Raw genomic sequence first — 16183 nt, 5'->3', positions numbered from 1 at the left:
TTCTCTTCCCTTCTGTTCCCTTCATGTTTGTTTTTATTGATTGGGGCTCCTTCATCACAGGTCTGAAAGTCTCCGTCTTCTCGCTGGGCCGTCGCCAGGCTGTGAGGTCTTTCAGCACAAACGTGCAGTGCGCTCGGGTCCCCTCCTCTCCCCTCCCCATCTGCGCCCTGCGCTGCCTTAATTTTCACTTGGGCAAAGCCCAGAGTAGACGACAGCATGACCACAGCCACTTTAATCTCCTTGTCACTTTTACTTATATTCCCAAGTACCCATTTATTATTGGAATGAGGGTCATTTTTTAGTTCATTGTTCTCAAAGCTTGCAAAAGTGGACGTTAGGGGCTGGCCCAGTGGCACAGTGGTTAAGTTCACAAGTTCCGCTTCTCCGTGGCCCGGGGTTCGCCGGTTCAGATCCCGGGTGCAGACATGGCACTGCTTGGCAAGCCATGCTGTGGTAGGCATCCCACATATAAAGTAGAGAAAGATGGGCACGGATGTTAGCTCAGGGCCAGGCTTCCTCAGCAAAAAGAGGAGGATTGGCAGCAGTTAGCTCAGGGCTAATCTTCCTCAAAAAAAAAAAAGTGGACATTAACCCGACTAACAGCTTGCCTTGCTTCATTCCATGTCTAGCCCTGAAAAGTTGGAGGTGATTACATTTTTATATAACAAGTCACCCCCTGAAGGTACTAAAAAGCTGCCAATAGAAGGGATGATGTTGCTAATTCCTGCCAGCAAATGAATAATAGTCTTATTTTTTTGGAAATTTAGCTCTTAATTCAAGTTTGCTTGAACTGAGGAACATCTGTGTTTGCCTTGTCTAAAATAGTTCTCGTTCTTTTTAATTGCCAGTTTTGATCAAGTAGGGCTCTAAATCTTAGATGGTCAAGGTTGGAAGCGACTTGAAAGGGTGGTCCAGTCTTTCCTTAATTTACCGAGATGATAGAGAACGGGCATAGGGAGTGACTAACAGCTGGGTGAACTGGTTATACTGAGCCAAAAAGTCTCACCGAATTTTCAGGCGAATTATGCCCCCCAAAGAAAAACAAACTGAATATATGAAGATGATGCTCACAAGTCCCAAATTCTTGTTTCTAAGCTTGAATAGCCCCTGGGTCCTTCACCACCCTCCATGTGACAGGGTTCAGACTCCTTGCTCTCCTAGTCATTTTCCTTAGGTAACATCAAAGTTTTTCAGTGTTCTTCTCAAAATGTGTTACCTGGAACTGAACCCAGTATTCAAGAAACGGTCTGAGCTGGGCTGGGTAGAACAGACTATTTAATTTCTTTATCTGTACGGTAGATCTTGAGTGATGTGTCACACCGTCAGCTGTTAGGGAGTTAAACATTCACTAGCACAAAAGCCCAAGTGTTTCCCAGCATGAAGAAGGGTCCAGCCAGGCCTCACCACTTCAGTTCTGCAAGGGGTTTTTTGAGACGAAAATGTGAGGTTCAAGTTTAATCTTTTCCACTTTCATCTCGTTTTTGTCGTCCCCCGTCGGCCGGTGCCTCAGTTCATGACAGTTCGTTGGGGCATAAATTTGTCATCCTGCCCTCGAGTTATCCTTCCAACTCCTCTTTCAGAAACAAACTTAATGCCTTTTTTGGTCTTCAGTCCGTCGTAAATGGAACTTGGGCGTTGGGGTCAGACAGAGCTGGGTTTGAATCCTGGCTCCTTCGTTCACCAGCTCTGCGATCATAAGCAACTTGGTTATCTCTGAACTCAGTTTCTTGCCTGAAGTCTCCCTCCAGGGTGACCTTAACCGATTAATCAACATTCTTAGAGTATCAACTCCAAACCCACCGGATTAAGTGGTTACCTTACGGCCTTTCTTCACTTTGTTCTCTAGGGTGAAAAATGCAACCAAATGCCTTGCTGAAATCAAACGGTGCCGTGCCTGGGGCCCTTTCCTCATGTGCCAGTCTCACAACCTTCTAGGAAAGGACGATAAACCAGAACGGGGCCGACTGTTGTTCAGGGCCGTACTGGGAATTGCAAAGTGGAAGGAAGTCATCTTCTCATTCACTTTCCCTCTTTTTTGTTTTCTGTTCCCTACTCCTTATCCTCCTTTCCACTCTGTTGAGTTTCCTTTTGTTATGTCTTTTAAACAGGCTGCTGTCACCTCATCTACCCTGCCCCCAGTCTCCCTCCACTCTGTCTTGCCTGCTTGATGGAACAAGGACCCTGTGTGTTGAAGCCTTCTGACACACACTTTCTGAGGGTCATTTTCCCATTCAAAACTCGTCAATGTCATCTTGTCAGGCTACCTCTCAGATCCACTCAAGACTCTCCTGTTGTCATCTCAGGCCCTCAGCAATCTCTCCCCAACCTGTCTCTTTAAATTGCCTTCAGAAAACCTATACCCCATGCAAACATGCTTTAGTAAATGGCTTCTCATCATTCTCCAAGCACACTATCTGTGTCCTTGCCTCTGCACTGGTCCTCCTTCTGCCATCTAACTCAGGCTGCTATGTACAGTTGTGCAGGTTGTTCACTGCACAAGGGCCCCTGGCTGAAGCTGCAGTAGGGGCTAAAAGCCATCCAGTGCTCTTCTCTCAAGCTCTGAGTCCTGGTGTGGGGCTGCATCTACCTAAAGTTAAGGGCACACTTTTTTAACTTAAACAAAGGCACCTGGTCTAACTTCAACTCCTCCTTCAAAGTCTTACTCAGGGCCTGCCCTGTCACAGGCTGTGCTCTCACTCTCTCTTATTCTTCCAGGGGACTCGCTGTATATGTCCCTTGCTTGCTGCTGCCACCATGTCAAGTGAGGTGGGCAAGCACATGGGCTTTTGGAGTCAGGCTGCCAGAGTTCAAATCCTGGCTCTACCGCTGGCTATCTGGGTGACCCTGGGCAAGTTGTTTAATCTCTCTGAGCCTCATTTTCCTCATCTGTAAACCAGGGATAATCAGAATGCCTGCCTCATTGGGTTCTTGTGAAGAATATTTGAAATATCCATCCTAAAGCACTTAGGACTGTGCCTGGCACACAGTTGGCACCCAATAGTTGTTAGTTATTGCTACTTTATGCATAGTCCTCAATCGCTCACACCGATTGAGACACGTGTGACTCACAGGAAGTTTGAATGAACGTATACCTCCCTAAGCAGGGCTGCTAGATAAAATACAGAGTGCCCAGTCCAATTTGAATTTCAGATAAATAACAAGTAGTTTTCTGGCATAAGTATATCCCAAATGTTTACTTTCTCCAAAGAAAATGGTGGAGTGGTGCATTGTTAAGAATAATGGCAAGGAATCATTTGACTTTCCACTCCTCATCTCCATATCCCCCCCTGCCCCTTCCTCTCACACAGGGTCTGCCCCACAACATCTCTGACACGAAATGGGGGAGTGGCTAACCTGTGGGATGAGACCTGAGGTCTTGGAATGGAGCCTTTAGGTGCTCTTGTGAAGCTGGTGGTGTGTGTGTAGAAATACATGTCTTCTCCTTCTCATATCCTGTGAGCCACATCATGTCATATGTCCTACTTTCTCTACCGTCCTTGTGTTATTTGCTACTTTTAATATTGTGTGAGTCAAAGGCATGCTTTTACCATGATGCGTTCTGGAATACTACATGGTTTAAGTGGGTTTTACATATTGGAAGTTCTGTTTTTACAAGTGAATTTTCTTGTAACGCATATTTGTGGTAAAGCAGAGATCCTCTAAGCCCTCTTGCATATTCAGATATTTCTCTTGTGATTATTATGGCATTTCACATCGTTATTGTCAAACTCACTATTTGCTTCTCAAATTCTCATATCTATAACTTGTCAAATTTTTCCATGCTTGGCACTTGCCCCACAGTAAACAATTCCCGGGCACCAGCCCCAGTAAGTTATCAGTAGTCCATCACGTACTCACCAGGTTGACATTTACTTGTTTCACTCGTGTCTGTGGTCCCGATGACAAATAATGCCGGAATCGGTGGCTGATCCCTCATCCTTTCTTTATGTGATTCGTGACTTCCTGGAGCCTGGTCTCTTCCTGGAACCACTGCAGAGGAAGCTACTACACCACCAAGAGTGCCAAATGTGGTTCTGTTCTTTTCACGATCTTCTCCTTTCTCCACTCCTTCATTTCAAATCCTTCATTATTGACTCCTTGCCCAGATTCTTGTCTCTCTCTCCTAACTCTGTCTGCATGGCCAAGAAGCAGCAATTTCTCCTCGGGCTAGTCTTCTGATTTTCTGCTGCTTGATCTCACTGGGCTCTCACTCTCTTTAGGTCTCTCAGGAGTGTCTCCTATGCTTGATGCATTCGCTTAATAAACATTTATGGGGCCCCACTTTGTGCCAGGCACTGTGCTCAGCATGGAGATCCAGAGTGGACCAGAGAGCTCGTGCTAGACCTCACCTGGCTCACAGTTTTGTAGGAAAGACAGACAAGTTGACCAAACAAGTAAAATCAGTGTGACGGTGGAGCCAGACCTCAAGTGGTTGAGGAGCCCAGAGGAATGGTTTCTAATCTAGCCTGGGATGGGTGCAGGTGCAGGAGGGACCATGAGAATCTTCCCAAATGAGGTGACAAATAAACTGAGTCTTGTGGACAAGTAGAGAGTATGTGCATCACAGATAGAGAGAATGGCACGTACACATAGGAATTGGAGAGCCCGATTGGCTCATCATGGCCGTTGTGGAGGCCAGAGATGGGACTGGTGACTTGGGTGGAGGTAGGTCATGGATGGCCTTGCAGAACATGCCAAGGACGTTAGATTTTATCCCAAGGGTGAAGTGGAATCACTAAAAATGCTGATAACCTTTGCATCAGGAAATCTTGAAGCTTTATGAAGGATTGGAGGGCAGAGTGAACTGGAGATGGAGAAACTATTGCAGTAATCTTGGCCAAAAATGATGAGAGCCTGAAATACGACAGTGAGAGACCACGCCCTTTCTCTTGACACTGGGCCTTTGCACATGCTGTTATCTCCATAGCAAGTGCTTTACATGTATCATCTCATCAAACACCTGCAAGAACCTGAGAGTGAGAACTATTGTTATATCCATCTGACAGATGAGGGAACTGAGGCACCAAGAAGTTAAATAATTGCCTGGGCTCACATGTATCCAAAAATGGTGGAGCCAGGATTCAAACTCAGCCTATGCACTTAAGTAACGTTGTCCCTTGTCTTGACTTGAGAGAATCACTGTGTCTTTTTGACAAATAGGGAGTGACTAAAAGGCAGGGAAGAACCTCGAGCAGTACCGTCGGTGGAAATATAGTGCAAGCCACACGTAATTTTAAATATTCTAGTAGCACATTAAAAATTAAAGGGAAATTTTTATTAAACTCAATACATGCCAAATATTATCATTTCAACGTGAAATCAGCATAAAATATTATTGAAATATTTCGCATTCTTTTTTCTGAACTAAGTCTGGTGTATATTTTATAGTTACAGACATCTCAATTTGGACCAGCCATATTTGAAATACTTAATAGCTAATTTTAATATTCCAAATAAGTACCAAGAGCTTAGTGTGGCTGGGGGCTACCATGTTGGACAGCATGGATCTAGAATGGCTCTCATCTTTCTTCTGTGGACAGCATGGTAGATGGCAATAACATTTTCAGAGATAAGGGAGTATAGGAAGAAAAGATAATGTGGAAGGAGTTTGAAATGCTTGTGAAACGTCTAGGTAGAGATTCTCAGGGCTTGGATATGTAGGTGTGGATCTCAGCAAAAAGGGCTGAGTAGAGATATAAATTTGAGACCTATTCCTGTGTAGATGGCTGTTAAGACCCCAGGTAGAAGGAACTCACACAGGGAGATGATGTAGAAGGATGGAGCCTTTGGAAACCACTGGAAGGAAGGGATGCCCCGTGCAGGTGGAGGAGGTCATCTGTAGCAGCAGGTGAGGCATCTCCCCTTGAGTGGGAAGGAAGGCAGGCAGGTGAGTATGGTGTAGGCAAAAGAATTGGGGAAAGGCAGGAAGTAGGCCTTCTAACCTGGCAGGGGTTCTCTGGGCTCATCCCTCTTTCTTCTCTTCTATGGAAAAATGAGCCCTAACTTTTATATCTGACTGCTCACAAAAGTCTGTCTGCAAAAAGTGGATGAAGAGGTAAACAAAGCATAAATATTTGTCCAGTCAGGGACTAAAACCAAGACAGCTACTCGTTTCTCCTATTGCCACCTCGTTCACTTGCTCTCTCTCATGAAAATTTTTATTTTGAAATAACTGTAGACCCACAGGAAATTGTGAAAGTAGTACAGAGTGTTTCCTTGCACTCTCCATCCTGCTTCCCCCAATGGCGACACCTCACATCACCATAGCACAGTATCAAAACCAGGAAAGTGACATTGGTACAGTACTATCAACTGGACTTCTACTCTCTCTTTTACCACTTCCTAGCAAGAAGTACCCTGAGTAAAAAGAATCAGAAGGATGTAAGAGGTAATGTACAACCAGGTCAAGAGCTTTTGTGCGTTCGAGAAGTTGTAGCTACCCCTATAGCTAGATGACATGCATCAGATACAACGCTAAATGCCACCTAAATGCTCAGGTCAAAAACACCTGCTTACAGCCATGTGTAATTTGCACCACCATTGCGTGCTTAGACCAGGCTCTTCACTGTCTGTTTGGCTTTATCTCATTACACAGAACAGCAAAGAAGAACAGACTGTTCCGTTGTTCTCAGCAGCATCTAGAATGAGGAACGTGTGACTCAGGAGCGAGAAGCGAAGTGCCCAAGCTTGCACTGCCGTACACCCCAGGTCTCACTGACCACAGAACTCAAGCCCCGTTGGTGACATTGCACTGTCTCTTGGTGGATAGCTGGTTCCTGCCCCCATCCACACAGCAGAAAATGGGTGGATTAGGAGGGAGTTAGCCTTCAGCTGAGGGACTCCGTCCAACTTTCCAGCAGGAAGGATTTTAGAGGAATCCACAGCACCCAACACAAGAGGCTCCCAGATAAATGCTGGGGGGTTAAGGGAACCAGCTCACAAAACAAACAGACCCAAGGAGACAGGCACCTTCCTCAAAAGCAAAATCAAACACGGAAAGAACCGAGAAATCTCATTGCTTCAAGGAAATGAAAACCAACAAGAGAAAATGAAGCCAACTTGAAGGGAAGAGGGGCTGTCCACCAGCCAGGGTTTGGCCCAGGCGAGTAACCCATTTATTACCGGGACTGGGAGCCTTCCTCTGTATTCCACTCTAAGTGGTAATTTGTTAACGGGTAAACGTGGAATGACTTTCTTTCTCCCTTAGAGAGAAATGAGCTCTAGTTCTCCAAAAACAGTATATCTGGTAAGAAGTAGAAGACAGAAAAAAAAAATGTTTCTTCCATTAAGATCCGAAAAGCAAAGGAAATCCATATTTCTGGTAGCTGGGTGAAGAGTTGGGACTTGACAATTTCTGAGCTGCCGAAGAAGGGAAAATGCAGCAGGAATAGGCTAGATAAAGGTGATCAGATGCCTTTAGGCTGAGTAATCTCTAAAATGACATTTCTCCGATGCCGGCTCCTTGTTTATTTCGTGTATCTACACCTTCCCCTATATTGTAGTGTATTATATCTGTGCTACCAGTAATAAAATAGTTTTTGTCAAATCCAAGAAGACAGGCTGAGAGCAATTTGCAGTTGTGAAGACAAACTATAGGCTGAAGGAAACGGGACACAGGGAAGGAGTTCCTTACTCTGTCGCAGCCATCGGTAAAAGTCTTCAACTCTCCGGTGCTGAGACAGAGCAGCAAACGCAGGAGGAGTGTAGAGGACAATAGCTGAAATCAACTCAGCTCCATAAATGCTGCCATCAAATCGTCAAGGGTGAGAAAAAAAAGTGATCTGTTTGATGGACTGGCCCTGCACTGACCGGAGGTTGAAATTCAGCTGAGAGACGGGATGTGTGGCCAACCTCTCCCGTAACAATGCCATTTGGCCATTTGCACCGACCCCAGCCACGTGTTTGGGGGTGATTACGTGCAGCCTGCATTTCAGAATCTGTGCAGAGGCTTAAACAGACCGGCTTTCTGGTCAGACAAGAACACCACCAGATGTGACTTAAATGCGCTTCCTCTTTCAGCCATTTAAAATGTGAGAAATTCCTCCCTTATCTCGTCCACTGTGGGGAACTATTTTTATCCTGGTCTTTCAACTGCAGCTCTGAGACACATCACAGATATTCCCACAAAAGTTCCACAGGTTGAGAATGAAATAAATCCCGTGCCAGACAGACTTGCACCCCCGGGCAGGCAGACGGGGCAGTGAGTCCTGTCACAGCAGTATTTCCTACGATCACTTTGAACTACAAATAAGTTAAGTGGGGGCAGCATGACCGACGGGGCAGAATTAAAATGTGATGAACGTGGCATCTGGTTTCTCTTCTCTATTCAGCTTTCACAGAAGTGAACACAATAAAAAGGGAAGAAGCAAGGAGGAAAAGTAAGAAGAGACAGGGCCCCTTCTGGGAAAATCGAGTCTACTCTTGAATTTTCAACTGTGCCTTCCACCTCGGAAAGCCAGTGACCACTTTTACTGAGCATCAGTTGACAGACACGCTGAGTTTGATGCAGGCTGGAGCCAGGCAAAGGGTGGCAGCTTCTGCCCAATCTTTCTGCTGTCTCCCTTCCCCGTTCCAATCATGATAAATATATTTATACTCACTTGATTATGTCAGCCAGACAATGCTCCCCTAATTGGCAGTGATCAGGGTTCCAGAATTGCTTGGGTGAACCTGCTGTCTCTCTATCAGGCAAAGCGATAAAGGGCTGCTAATGCGATCCCCATGAACAATTTCCAGTGGGATGAAAAACAAGCCCCCGACTCGTGCATGGCAATGAATTTTCCTAACAGCTCCTAAGAGCCAGCCCCTGAGGAACTCAGACTTACATGAACCTGCCCAGCATAGAATGCTTTTATAAATCTTCCCCACCCCCGGCTCGAGTGCATAGAAAAAAACCATAGCCACTTCCTTCTGCGCAAGTTTCTTTTGTTCTTTTGCATTTTTCTTTTATAGCATTTATGGAGCTAACTGTCATTTTTGGTTCTTCTCGGTTCTTTGTAAGTTTCAGGGACAGCTGGTGCACAGTTTACTGCATTTGCCAGCTCTGGTATTTGTAGATATGTATGGGATCTCTGCTGCGTGCGCATGTTAACACTCCACATGCATAATTTATGCATGCATAATTTGGAGCTTGAGTGCATTGGTATATTTTGACATTTAAGTGTGACTACAGTGCTGATCATAAGTAATTGCTCAATAAATATTTATTAAATGAATGGATGCACCAAGAAGGCAAGTGTCGTTCATTCATTCACCAGACATTTGAATGCCTACAATGTGCCAGACACTGGGCTAGATGCTGGGTGTTCAGTGATGCATACGCACAGTCCCTGCCCTCAGGGAGCTCGCAGTCGAAGGGCAGGAGGCAGGCACATAAACAGGCAATCATAAGACATCATGGAGTCTCACCCTGGTATCAGGGTAGCATGCAGCTCCAAGAAGGGAGACTTTCGTCCACTTAGGGGAGCAACTGAAGCCATGGGGGGTCTCCTGAAGGTGGGGAAGCCTAAGCTGGGGCCTTAAATGGTTCCAGACAAAGAGGACAGCACAATCAATGGCAGGAGACAAGAAGTAAGGGGATGTGAGCAGAGAACCAGAAGGCAGATGGTGCTTGAGGCAAGGAGTTGACAGAAACGAAGTGGGAGCTCAGGCAGGGACTGGCTCTTGGGGGCGCTCAGAGAGGAATAAGGAAAGGAGCTTCAATTGTCTCAGTTAGGGCCCAAATTCTTCTGGATTCTGCCAGAATTTGTGCACACATATCTCAAAGCAGAATTTGGACTGGCTTTGAAAGCATTGCTGGGGGGCAGTCAGGAGATGTGGTCACACCCTGAATCCATCGTTAACGAGCTGTGTGAACCTGAGCAAGGGCCAGCTTCCACACGGGTAAGCTGAGCAGGTGGACCCTGTGGGCTCTAAGATTCCTCCCAGGTTTTATACTCTAAGTTACCTAGATTCTCTGAGGTTTACATATACACCACAGCTGGGCCTATCCCATGTACAAACTGTGGGGCTCTAAATGAATGAGGCTACTTCCAAGAAGCACACAGTAATGTGTTATCACTGTCTTATAGTACAGAGGCAGCTGGGCACATTGAGCGCAATTTTACAAAAATCCACAGGAATGGATCGTTTGATGGAGATATCCTACTGTCCCCAGCCTGGGGGAGGGTTTCATCATCTCAAGTCTGTAAGACTCTCAATTAAATTCATAGCACGGACCCTTGCCTGATTTAGTCTCTCTAAAGGAATTCTTGGCTCACATCCCTTCTGCTCAAAAACTCCCAATGATCCCACTGTACTTACAGAATCAAGCCGAAGTCCTTAGAGTGGCATTCAAGGCCGTCTCCAATCTATGCCCTACCCTACCCACCACGATCCCACCTCAGCCGTGTGGGACTTCTAGCAATGGCATCCAGGAATGATTCTACTGCTCTGCCTTTTCTCACTCCAGCCCCCCACAAAAGGTCCAACTCGAATTCAAGTCCATCTCGTCCAGGAATGTTGTCTGGTTACCCCGATCCCTTCTGAATCCCTAACCACTTACTGATCATGTGATTCATTAGTGATTATTAATTTCACTCTGTGGTTTGTGTCTTACCTCCCCAGCTAATTTGTAAGCCCCGGAGGATAAGAACCAAGACTCACCCCTCTGTCGTCTATGGACCTAGCACAGTATCCCACTCAGGGTAAATATTGGCTGATGATGGGTTCCTATATCATAGCCTCTATGAGACCATGGAGTAAAATCCACGGGAAATATGATGATTATTATTATTGCTATCACAGCACTGTGGCCTGAAGCTCTTTTTCCCTCTTCTTAGAAAAAAGGAACCTCGGAGAGAGTGGTTTGCTGTAACAATTTGGAGTAATGAGAATGTGAAATGTTTCTCCCACGATTCATAAACAGTATTTTACATGTGTTACTTTGGAGCTTAAAGTTCATCCACGAATGAGCTATTTCGCAGATCAAAAGGAGCATATGTGCAAGCCACCAGAAGGAATAATTACTCTGCTAAGTTTCGGGAAACTGACCGAAGGCTCCAGCCTGAAAGTAGAAATGCTTTAACATCACATGACCGGAGAGGAACATGAGCGACTGACTTCATTTCTGGCCCCCACATTCAGTTTCTATTGTACATGTTCCACTGAGGAGCACAAGCAATTTTTCAAAGAAGAGGAACTGGCATTAAATCAATAAGGAAAATCACCATTTCCTTCCTGATCCAACAGCATTTAAGGAAGCTGAGCTCTGCCAATATGTACAACTGTGCAGAATTTGTAGCTGGGCAGTTAAAACCACCGTCGAAGCTGGCAGCTGTGATTTTCCCAGAAGCAGAGCTCAGGAAGAAAAATAGCTTTTAAACTTCAGTTCCATTTTTGCAAGTTGGATCTGTTCATGAAAAACTGTTCTAAGTCCAGGGTTTTTTTTTTTCTTTTCTTTTCTTTCTTCATTAGTAAAGAACATGACTGTTTCTTTTATCCACATGGAAATTCGTTCTTTTACTCAACATATATTTATTGAGCATCTATCTCGAGTCACGTGCTGGGGATGCAGATGTGGACAAAAGAGGCAAGGGCCCTGGTCTCATGGAGCCTGGCTTCTAGTGTAGAGAGAGAGATAACAAATAAGCAAACAAATAAGTAGACGTATGCTATGTCGGGAATAGATAACTGAAATAATGCCAATATCTTATTGTATTTGGAAAATTAATTTCCAGAAGATAAAAAATTAAGACCCCTCCCTGAACATTATCTTAGCTCATCTATGTCACATGTATTAAAGGTAGTTTTAAAAAGGATAACTAGTAAGGGATACATACACTGCTCTTTGCTTGCAATGTTGACATTCCCTACTGCCTTTAAGGGGGCATATGTCCCTGAGGAGAAATTTTAGGAGAAGGATTTGTGCCAACTTGTATTCGCTCCACTACAGCGTTGTATGGCATGATGGCCCCCACTGTGTCCTACGCTGGAAACCTGGGATTCCTGTTGGACTCCTCCCTCTCTCTTCCTCTTCTTTCCCAATCTGGCAGGACTCTCTAATGAGTCTTTAAGCCCCATCTTTTAAATATACCTTAAACCAACTCCCTTCTTTCCATCACCCTCTCCTTAGTGCAGGCTCTCTCCACAACCTCAGCATCCTATTTCTCCTCCCTGATTCTAGGCTCAAATGTCTCCAGGCTCCCCTCCTCATTGCTCCCAGAGTGATGTGTGTAAAACACGACCTTCCCTGGCTCCCCACGCCTGTAGGATGGAGCTCAGGCCTCTTGGCCTGGTCCCTGCATGCCTGGCCCCAGCTAACCTGAGCAGCTTTGTGTTTCTGCCTCTTTCCTAGATCCTGGGCCCCAGTCATACCAGCACCATGGAATGCTCCCTGGTGATATAACATGAAATTGTTCCTATGTGTTTCTTCTTTCTTGAATACTCTTCTTCTTTCCCCTCAATCCTTGCCATCCTTTAACATGGCTCAGAAGTTACCTTCTCTATGTAGCCTTCCCAGACCCACCAAGTAGAGCTGCATTCCCCCTCCTTTCTACCCAGAGCGTATCCTGGCCACCTCCTCCTTCAAGTACAGCATCTGATGGAAGACTTGCGATGGTTTGTTTACTTCTGTGTCTTCCCTCCCAAGCTGTAAGCTCACCCAACTAGGGAGGGTCTTATTTGCAATCTTAGAGCACAGCACTGTGCCCGCTCCATAGCAGGTCCTCAACAAATATTTGATGAATGAATGGACGAATGAATGAGTGACCTATGGTCTCTTCTGGTTTGACTTGTGCTAAAGTATGCATTTGAGAATTAGGTGACTACAGAAAAAGAACAGAGTAAAACCAAGGACTTAACTTGGTCTTGTGAACAACAGATTCTAAACATTTGAGTTAATGGACTGTAGATGATGAGGAATTTCAAAACCAAATTTTCCTAGACAATATTTCTGCGTGTACTAAATCTGGAGATTGTTGAGAAGTTCCAATAAATGATTAAAGCTTGTAAAACAGAACAATTAAGTAATCTGGATCATTTACTGCAGAAGAGTCACCTGAAGAGACTTAATAATGGCTTTTGATGAAAGGAAAGATTGTACTCCAAGGACGGCTACACATCATCCTTCTGCATGTACACAAAAGAAGAAGAAATGAGATTAAAGTGCTACAAAGATTAAAGTTAAAAACAAACAAAAAAGAACTCAGTGCTTTCTGACTGGGATATATGAGCCCATTTCAAGTTATTATTACAAATAACTCACGTGTGTCGAGGGCTCACTCTGAACCAGGCATTGTTCCAAATGCTTTACCATGTGTTATTTCATCTAATCTTCACAACAAACCCGTGCGAGTTAGTTTTACTTATCTTATTCCAGTTTTACAGATGAGGAAATGGAGGCACAGGATAGTTAAGTAACTTACCTGGGTCACACAGCTGGAAAATGGTAGAGCGGAAATTCCAGCCTGGGCTGTCTGGCTCCTGAGCCCTTGTTCTTACTGACTCTGCTTACTGCCTTGTGAGAGGCTGAGATAGATGCCAGACCTCCTAAGGATGGAGGCCTAACGCTAAGCTCACGAAAGTTCGATGAGTTCATGAGGCTAGTTTAAGTCTAAGTGAGAAAATCCCTGAAGACATTGATTGTGTTTCATGGCCAGGGCAACTAGCTATCTCGTGGGTTTCACTATACCAACGCATGGGCTCACGTGTATTTGTGTGCATACGTGTGCGTACGTGTGTGGACGTGTGCGTGTGCTGAAGTTAGAGCATCCATCTTCCTTTTCTTTCTCCTGGTGAGTTGGCCTACCAGCTCTCGTCTTTCTAATAAGACACTAAGTCACTTTTGTTTGTTTTAGGCAGTCAGCATACACGGTTTAAGCATCCATATTTGTGCATGTATTCATGAGACCTGACATAAATCAAGTCAGATTTAGATATTATGATTTTTACCTCCAGAATAATAAAATTTACTCTTGGGGCTGAAAAGCCAGCATCTTCTTCCCTGTTATTTTTCCAACGCAGTCTTGTTCAGCCTTGCTCAGGGACATAAGCAGTGGGGTCAGCACAGAACAGGGGCAGCTTGCAAAGCAATTCATGTGGCCGTTGAAAGGAAGCGCCTGCTCCTCTGATCCGCGGAGGAGAGAGTGATGGAGCCCTGAGCTGCACTCGGGCTGCACGGGGCCTGGAGGCTGTTTCGGGAGGACCTGGACGGCCCAGCAGGAGCCCCATGAAAAGGGTATGAATGAGTCACTAGACTTTTCAGGTTGACTGAGATGACTCTGTTGATTTTCTTTGAATTTAGATGTGTTATCAGCTTTCACACGTTGGGCATAACGGGAAGAGGATGGGCGAACACTTGACAGAGCCTGGCCTTCGGTGGGGTTGTGATAAGACTTGAGGCAAGATGTGACTCTGCAGGGATGTGCTGGTCAGTGCCTGTGGGCTGGGTCCCTGTGTGCATTCAGGGCCCCTCGGGGCCCAGCTTAGTGTCCTGAGCTCGGAGAAAACCCAATGTGACAGGCGCAAGTGTTTTCTGACACTGTGCACAAGTTGGCCTGGGTTGCTATTTGCTATCTTCGGGCCTCAGGAGGCACTGTTAATTTGTCACATTTTGCATTCATGGTCTGGGAAAAGCACTTGTTTTCCAGCATCTGGTGCCCCACAATAACCAGATAAATTCTTGGTGCCTTGGTTAGTTTTTTGAGTTCTAGAAGCTCACTTAACCTCTTAAGCCTCAGTTTCCTCATCTTTAAAATGGCTATGACAATAGAACTTACCCCCTTAGGTAGGATTAAATAGATTAATACATGTCAAGTGCTTAGAGCAATGCCTGGTATATAGTTAGCACTAAATTTGTATTTATGGTAATGCATACATTTTTGTTTATACAACTTCTGCTTGGCAGAGGACCAACTCCATTGTTTGCACAGAATAGGTGCTTGGTAAATATTTGTTAAATGTGGAAGGAACCAGAAGAATGGGTCTAGCGGAATACGTGAATGGTAATCCGTTCTGACTGCTCGGTAGCCTGCAGTTCAGGGACAGCCCGGCAAAACTGGATGTTAAGATTTAATCTCCTACAGAGAAATATTTCACAAAAAGGTGGCGTGTTCTGCAATCAAACATTGCTGCAGAAAAGAAAGGAACAGAGGTGACAATTTTGCATAAAGATCACAGAGGAAATGACATGCAGAATTTCGTTGAGGGTTATCACACTTGAAGACCAGGTAACAGGGTCCATGACTCTTGGTCAAATCGACAGAAGTATCGAACAGGATCAAAACCTTCAAAGCTACAAAATATATCGGGTCTTTGAGTCTATAAAAAAAATGAATATGGCAAACAGGAGTCAAATCTCTGAACTGTGTCTGCCTCCTATTGCTTTTCTGATAAGTTAGCTTCAACGCGAAATGAATCATTTAATTAAAAAATAGAAGACGAATAGTATAATGTTTTAGGAACTGGTACAGGATGACAAGAGGACCTTGTTATATTAGGTTGAATCCTATGAAATTGCCACTTCTTTTGGTAAAAAATGGTCAGACTGTCAATTTCATATGATTTAATCTAATATATTTAAGCTAATTGATACTAAATCAAAACATTTATATTACCTTGCCCTTCACTGCCTTCTAAACTTGACTATAAAACTGGCCAATTTTATTTGTCTTAGCCTCTTTTGCCTCTCAGAATTTGTGCACAGTAGGTGCTAAACAAATGTTTGTTAATTGAGTAGTGTTTTCTGTCATTGTCTCTCAAAAATTAGGCCTAAATTTTGCTACACTACCTAATACTGAGACTGCCCTTAAAATATAATTAACAAAGTGTTAGCTTCATTTCATGTTTCATGATTTAGATAAATCCTTTCTGTTCCTTGTTTGGGCAGCGCTGGGAAGCTAATTAATACATTATTAATATACTGTGGAGGCAAACGAGACTCTGCTTGTGCACACAGCCATGACAAGAATAAATTCAGGTCAGAGATATTTTTGCAATTAAGCAGCAATGTTATTATAATAAGGAGAAATTGTTGTTTATATGACACATCTCTGCACACCAAAACACTCTGTAGACTTAGAAACGAGCTGCGTGGCAGAGCAAGGCAAGCCTTCTCCCGAAGCTTCCAATCATTTAGCGTCCCATTGGGAGTGTCCAAAGTGCCCTGCAATGAACTAGAAATGATAACCCGCGGGATCCCAGGAAG

The 16183-nt window shown here is 44.6% G+C and overlaps 2 protein-coding genes across 11 annotated transcripts in view; one reads left to right on the top strand and one right to left on the bottom strand.

Moving 5' to 3' along the window:
• ENTHD1 (ENTH domain containing 1) overlaps positions 1–16183 on the top strand; it is a 154215-nt gene that overhangs the window by 20869 nt on the left and 117163 nt on the right. The gene's annotated exons all lie outside the window — the stretch shown is intronic.
• GRAP2 (GRB2 related adaptor protein 2) overlaps positions 1–16183 on the bottom strand; it is a 69452-nt gene that overhangs the window by 30600 nt on the left and 22669 nt on the right. Inside the window, exon 1 of one of the 4 annotated variants that reach the window (XM_008519750.2) lies at positions 8601–8847. The exons of the other annotated variants lie outside the window; for them this stretch is intronic. The gene's annotated coding sequence lies outside the window, so the exon portion shown is untranslated. Of the gene's footprint in view, positions 1–8600; positions 8848–16183 lie in introns of those variants that run through there. 4 annotated transcript variants of the gene reach the window in all.

Source organism: Equus przewalskii, chromosome 29 (genome assembly GCF_037783145.1).
Source record: "Equus przewalskii isolate Varuska chromosome 29, EquPr2, whole genome shotgun sequence".
Classification (NCBI taxonomy): domain Eukaryota; kingdom Metazoa; phylum Chordata; class Mammalia; order Perissodactyla; family Equidae; genus Equus; species Equus przewalskii.
The sequence above is the reverse complement of the archived record's forward strand: the minus strand, read 5'-3'. Positions and strand labels throughout refer to the sequence as shown.